The sequence below is a fragment of the Arvicola amphibius genome, chromosome 7, assembly GCF_903992535.2.
Source record: "Arvicola amphibius chromosome 7, mArvAmp1.2, whole genome shotgun sequence".
Taxonomy (NCBI): Eukaryota; Metazoa; Chordata; class Mammalia; order Rodentia; family Cricetidae; genus Arvicola; species Arvicola amphibius.
Window position 1 is genome coordinate 52,034,806 of NC_052053.1, and position 6,086 is coordinate 52,040,891.

General features: G+C 51.9%; 1 pseudogene; it reads left to right on the forward strand.

Moving 5' to 3' along the window:
• Positions 1 to 2,434: 2,434 nt before the first annotated feature.
• LOC119819756 lies at positions 2,435 to 5,796 on the forward strand (annotated as a pseudogene).
• The last annotated feature ends 290 nt before the right edge of the window (positions 5,797 to 6,086 follow it).

A 6,086-nucleotide genomic window follows, 5' to 3' on the forward strand; every position in this document is an offset into this window, starting at 1 on the left:
ATTCTTGACTATCTCTGACCTTATCTTGGTGCCTCCTAAAGACAGGCTTTGGATAGACCAGTCACTCCAAGAAAATGCTATTGGGAAAGTCCTTCCTCTTAACGCTCTTCAGATCCACTCCGGTCAAGGCACGAGTCTGCTTCTGTCCTGTGAGCATCTCTCTGACATCACCCTCAGAAATGAAGATCACAGGTCACTGGCTTAGAGTCCCCCGCAGGCCACAGGCATCGGCTGAAACCACCCACAGTGTTTCCATTATATTTATTTTTACAGCTGCTGCCGTGGACAGCAAGCAATGCTGCTTCCCTTGAACAATAGTAATGATAAGACAGCAGAGCTGAGCCACATCCAGCCCTTCCCAAGGTCTCACACCGTCCTGAGCTTTGTGGATTTTAACCAGCTAGTCCCCAGATACCCTAGTAGGGAGGCCATGGTTATCCCAGCTACAAAGACGAGGGGAAAAAGTCAGAGACATGGGTGCTGACCTTGAGATCATACCACTAAGAAATGGGACACCATTTGAATCCTTCACAAGCCATCTGTCTCCAACAATGAATTAAATTTCCCTTTGAAAAGCAACTTTGGGCTTTTTTCCCTTCTCTTTGGTTTTCACCCCTGTGAGATTTTGGGGTGCTCTCCTCACACTCTGAACATCTCATTGTCATGCCTCAGGAAACTGGGATCCAGGGTTCGGATGCTGATATTTGGTATTTGTGAGCACCCACACATGCATGGCACAGACATGTATATATTGGCATATGAAAATGAAGTCAATGAGGTTCTGGGGAGATGGCTCAACAGTTAAGAGTACTTATTGTTTTTGTAAAAAACCTGAATCCACTTCCCAGCACCCACATAGGGTGGCTCACAACCATCTGTAACATCAGTTTCCAGGGAACTGACACCCCCTCCTGACTACACACACACACACACACACACACACACACACACACACTAGGAGGAGGTAGGAAGAGAGAAGATGGGGGAGAGAATGCAGTGGTCAAATCTGTAGGGTACTTTTTTGATTGATAATTTATGTGGGAAGGCCCAGCTTACTGTGGCCACCTGGGCAGTTGGTCCTGGGTTCTGTAAGAAAGCAGGCTGATGAAGCAATTCAAGAACGAGTCAATAAACAGCACCTCTCCATGGCCTCTGATTCAGCTCCTGCCTACAGGTTCCTGCCTGGAGCCCCTGCCCTGACTCCCCTCAGTGATGGAGTGTGACCTGAGAGTTGTAGGCTGAAATCAACCCCTCCCAAGTTGCTCTTGCTCGTGTCTTTTATTGTGATGGGACAGGTTGGCTCCATCTTGTCTCAGCTTTGGTTTAACCTCAAACTGACCCCTCCCCACTTCAGCCCTGCCATGAAAGTCCTCTGGGAAAGTGCCCAGCTCTGTTCTCCAAATGTGGGGTTGAAATTCCCCAGCTAACTGTGTGGTTTTGGCTTCTGTTAAACTGCTTGCTTGCTTTACTTCCCCCTAAAACTGCCAACCAGGGTGTGGTTTTTCTGTGTTCTTTGCCTTTGAAAGCTTGTAAATGCGTCGAGGCTGCTCTGTGAGAAGTGTTTCTGAATTCAGACTGGTTGAACTGAGTGCTCTCTGGCTCTTTACCCCGTGACATTCTCACACCATCAGAAACCTAAGATACACATACACACATAATTAAAATTAAAAGTGATATCTTCTTTAAAATCTCATGCACGTTCCTCTCCCCTCCTCCAAGACCAGGTCTTGCTGTGTAGCTTTGGCTGTCCTGGAACTCACTCTATAGACCAGGCTGGCCTAGAACTCACAGAGATCCACCTGCCTGTGCCTCCTGAGTGTTGAACTAAAGGTGTGAGCTCAAAGTGATTTATTTCCTTCAGAAAGACTTTGCCTCTTAAAGGTTCCACAGCCTTCCAAAACAGTGTCTCCAGCTAGGGACCAAGTGTTCAAGTACAGGAGCCTGTGGGGGACATTTCATACCAAACCATAGCAGTCTCCTTCAGGCCTTGCCTGTGGCCTTTCCTCCCTTCCAGACAGTGACTTCAGCATCCAAGCTTGATCCCGGAGATGTGAACAGAGGGCTCCCAACACTTGCATAACAGGAAACAACAGTGTCCCCTCCCTCCTTAACTAGAGAAGCCAGCTCAGAGGACTCAGTCCTGAGGGCTGAGGCAGATGAACGTCACTATTGGGAGGAGCGTGAGAGGCATGCGGGCCCCAAGGAGGTACTGGCTGTGCACGCGGATGACCCCGTCAGTGGACAGCTGTTGCTACATGTAGCCTTAGTTCTCAGATTCCACACCTACACCAGGCCCTGCTGTGTGCACAGCCGCCTGAATTTTGACTTTAGTGTCGGCTTCCTAGGGCACCCGTGACCAAGAGGACATCATCTTTCCAGCACACCTTGGCCTTGTGACTTCCCGCCCTTTTCCATGGGGCATCATATCCCTAGCATGTCCAACATCCCGCACAAGCACACTGGCAGGGGACCTCCTCCTGGTAACTGGGATTCTACAGGGACAGTGTCACCTACAGAACACTCCCGGCCTACCTTGGTAAGCCTGTGTCTTTACTAAAGAGCTTTGTCTGAGACATCAAGGTTGCAGGGCCTCTGGCCCGAAGCCCTCGGCATCCCCTGTAGCCATGAAGAACTGGTGATACAAAGGAGGGGCACGGGACAGCTGTCCTCTACCATTACCCCTGCCCCAGGTAGCCTCTGCTGAAATGGCCCTCAGCTCTGGCGCAAATGTGAGCCCATTGGGGCCAGGTGGAAGTGGGCACATTCCTATTCTTGCCTTCAGCCCATCCACCCTAACCTCCTATCCCCATCAAGGCCACACACAGTCCCCCATTTTCAAACCCACCATAAGGTCCCAACCATCACACACGTGTGCACACTCAACTCCCAGCAGGTCTTGGGAGCTTCTGAGTTTCCTAGCAACTCAAGTGTCATATCTGGTCCCCGTTCTCATTGCCTTCCCTGTGTCTAAGTAGCTTGGTACTGTGGGATCAGGGACCACTTAGACCCCAGCTGCTCTGTCTTCAGTCCCTGCTCACGTGTAAGGCCGGCCCCACAGTCTCTGCCAACGCTGGGTGGGGAAGTGAAGCTGAGGGGACAGAGGGACAGCAGCCAGATCTGAAAGGACACCTGGAGCTTTCCCTCCCTGCTGGATCCACCACTCAGTATGCCTTTCCCTCTCCTCGGTGCCCACTTGGCAGTCTCTCATGGAGGAACGGCTAAGACTGGGGGCATGGAAACACCAGCCCCAAGGCTACCCAGATCCTGTGGGAAACCTGCCCAACCATGCCCTACATATCCTTAGGGATCAACCAGCCATCACCTGCTCCCCAAGCCTACACACCCACAAACAGCTATGGTCTCAGGGCTTCAACACATACCCCCACCCCACTGCTGCCCACCCATCCCACTGCCGCCCACCCACCCTCATCCACTGCCGCCCACCCACCCTCACCCACTGCCGCCCACCCCCATCCCACTGCCGCCCACCCACTCTCACCCACTGCTGCCCACCCACCCCACTGCCACCCACCCACCCTCACCCCACTGCCGCCCACCCACTCTCACCCACTGCTTCCCACCCACCCCACTGCCACCCACCCACCCTCACCCCACTGCCGCCCACCCCCCTTACCCCACTGACACCCACCCTCACCCCACTGCCACCCACCCCCTTACCCCACTGCCGCCCACCCCCACCCCACTGCCGCCCACCCCCACCCCACTGCTGCCCACCCCAACCCCACTGCCACCCAGCCACCCCACTGCAGCCCACACCTGCTAGAATATTAGACACATTCTTCCCTTTTGGCCTGGTTCCTGAATAGCCCTTTAGGTCTCTTCATATCTCTCAAACCCTGAAATCAGCAATTGGCCTCCTGTCTCATTTCATTTGCTCTTGGAAATTTTAGAATAACAGTCATCGTAGCCAAATGGGGTTCCTGAAGTGATCCACTCCCAAACTTTTCTCTCCATGAGGCAATTCCCTGACATGTGACATCCCTGGCACACAGTAAGCCTTCAGTGAGCATCTGATGAATAGATGCATAAATGGAGGCCCTCCCTTGCCGTCACAAGAGATGCCCAGCACTACGAGAGCCAAGATCTCAGGTGGGGCCCTCACTTCTGTGGGAACTTTCTGAGCTGAGAGCAGCTGTATGTGTTGCTTTGCTTATTGCTATGGCAACAGAAGCAACTTAAGGGAAGAGAGGTTCGTTTGGGCCGAGGACTCGAGAGGGTACAGTCCATTATGGCAGCAGGCCTATAGGGCTGGGACTCCTCACACCCTGCATCCAGAAACAGCAAGGAACGCTGGTGCTTCCTCCTGCCTCCCTTTTCATTCAGTGGGGACCCCTAGCCTATGGAATTTCATAACTGACCTTCCCCAGTTATACCTCTCCAAAAACACCATCACAGAGGTCCCAGAGGTGACCCCACAGTAAATGATGCCGAAGATTAACCACCACAGCAGCCCTGGGCATGCAGACCCAGGCTGCTGCTTCTTTTTATTACTGCTGTGTACGTAGGCGTGTGCACTCATGTGCAAGTGTGTGCATGTGTGCATGTGCATGTGTATGAGTGTGTGTGTGTGTGTGTGCATACACACATATGCCCCAGCTTGTGTGTGGGGTTCAGAGGACAATTTAAAGGAGTCAGTTCTCTCCTACTCTCTGCGTTTCTGGGAATGTCAGGCACGGTGGCCTTCTGAGCATCTGTAAAGAACTGTCCTGATTGGCGATTGATGTGGGAGGGCCCAGCCCACTGTGGGTGGTACCGCCCATGAGTAGGTGGTTCTGGGCTGTATAAGAAAGTTGGCTGGGGAGCAAGTCAGTGGGCAGCATTCATTCTCTACGGTTTCTGCTAGAATCCTTCCCTGAAATCCATCTGACACACAGTGGTGTGGAAACAGTCAAATAAACCCTCTCCTTCCCTAAGCTGCTTTGGGCCATGGCATTTATTACAGCAACAGAAAATAAAGTGAATTAAGCTCCCCTACTGCTATTTCTGAGATAAGTCTCAAGTCCCAGCTCCAAGAAGTTTTAGGGTGAAGATCCCTACTAACTTCTCAAGGTACTCCCCTTGCTTGCCTCGGCTTGCACCCTCCTGTCCTCAGCATGACATTAGAAGATGCTGAGTAGTGGTGATTGGAGTCCTCCTAGAGCGCAATCACATCTATTACGTCCTATAACAGAGGGGCCCTCATGGCCATGAAGGGAAAGAACTGTGTGGCCATCACCGCGGACAGGCGTTTTGGGATCCAGGCCCAGATGGTGACCACAGACTTCCAGAAGATCTTTTTCATGGGTGACAGGCTCTACATAGGCTTGGCCGGGCTGGACACCGACGTCCAGACAGTTGCCCAGCGCCTCAAATTCCGGCTGAACCTGTATGAGCTGAAGGAAGGTCGGCAGATCAAGCCCTACACCCTCATGAGCATGGTGGCCAACCTCTTCTATGAGAAACGGTTTGGTCCCTACTACACAGAGTCTGTTATTGCCGGGTTGGACCCGAAGACCTTTAAGCCCTTCATTTGCTCTCTAGACCTCATTGGCTGCCCCATGGTAACCCATGGTAACTGGTGACTTTGTGGTCAGTGGTACCTGTTCCGAACAAATGTATGGGATGTGCGAGTCTCTCTGGGAGCCCAACGTGGATCCAGAACACCTGTCTGAGACCATTTCCCAAGCCATGCTGAACGCCGTGGACGGGGATGCTGTCTTGGGCATGGGTGTCATTGTCCACATCATTGAAAAGGACAAGATCACCACCAGGACACTGAAGGCCCAGATGGACTAACCCTGCACTCTGGTCCCGGTTTCCTTTTGTTATTTTTCTTTTTAATAAAATGCTTTTCTTTCCAAAAAAAAAAAAAAAAAAGAAGATGCTGAGTACTAAATTCTGTTCTCAAAAAAGGCAGGGAGATAGCTCAGTCAATAGAGTGCTTGCCTTACAACCATGGGGTCTGAGTTCAGTCCTCAGCACCAACATACCTTTTTAGAGAGGGGCAAGGCGGCACACACACATAAACATGAACACACACACACAAAGCCATGTAAAGGCCAGTCATGCGGGCATCCAGGACTCAG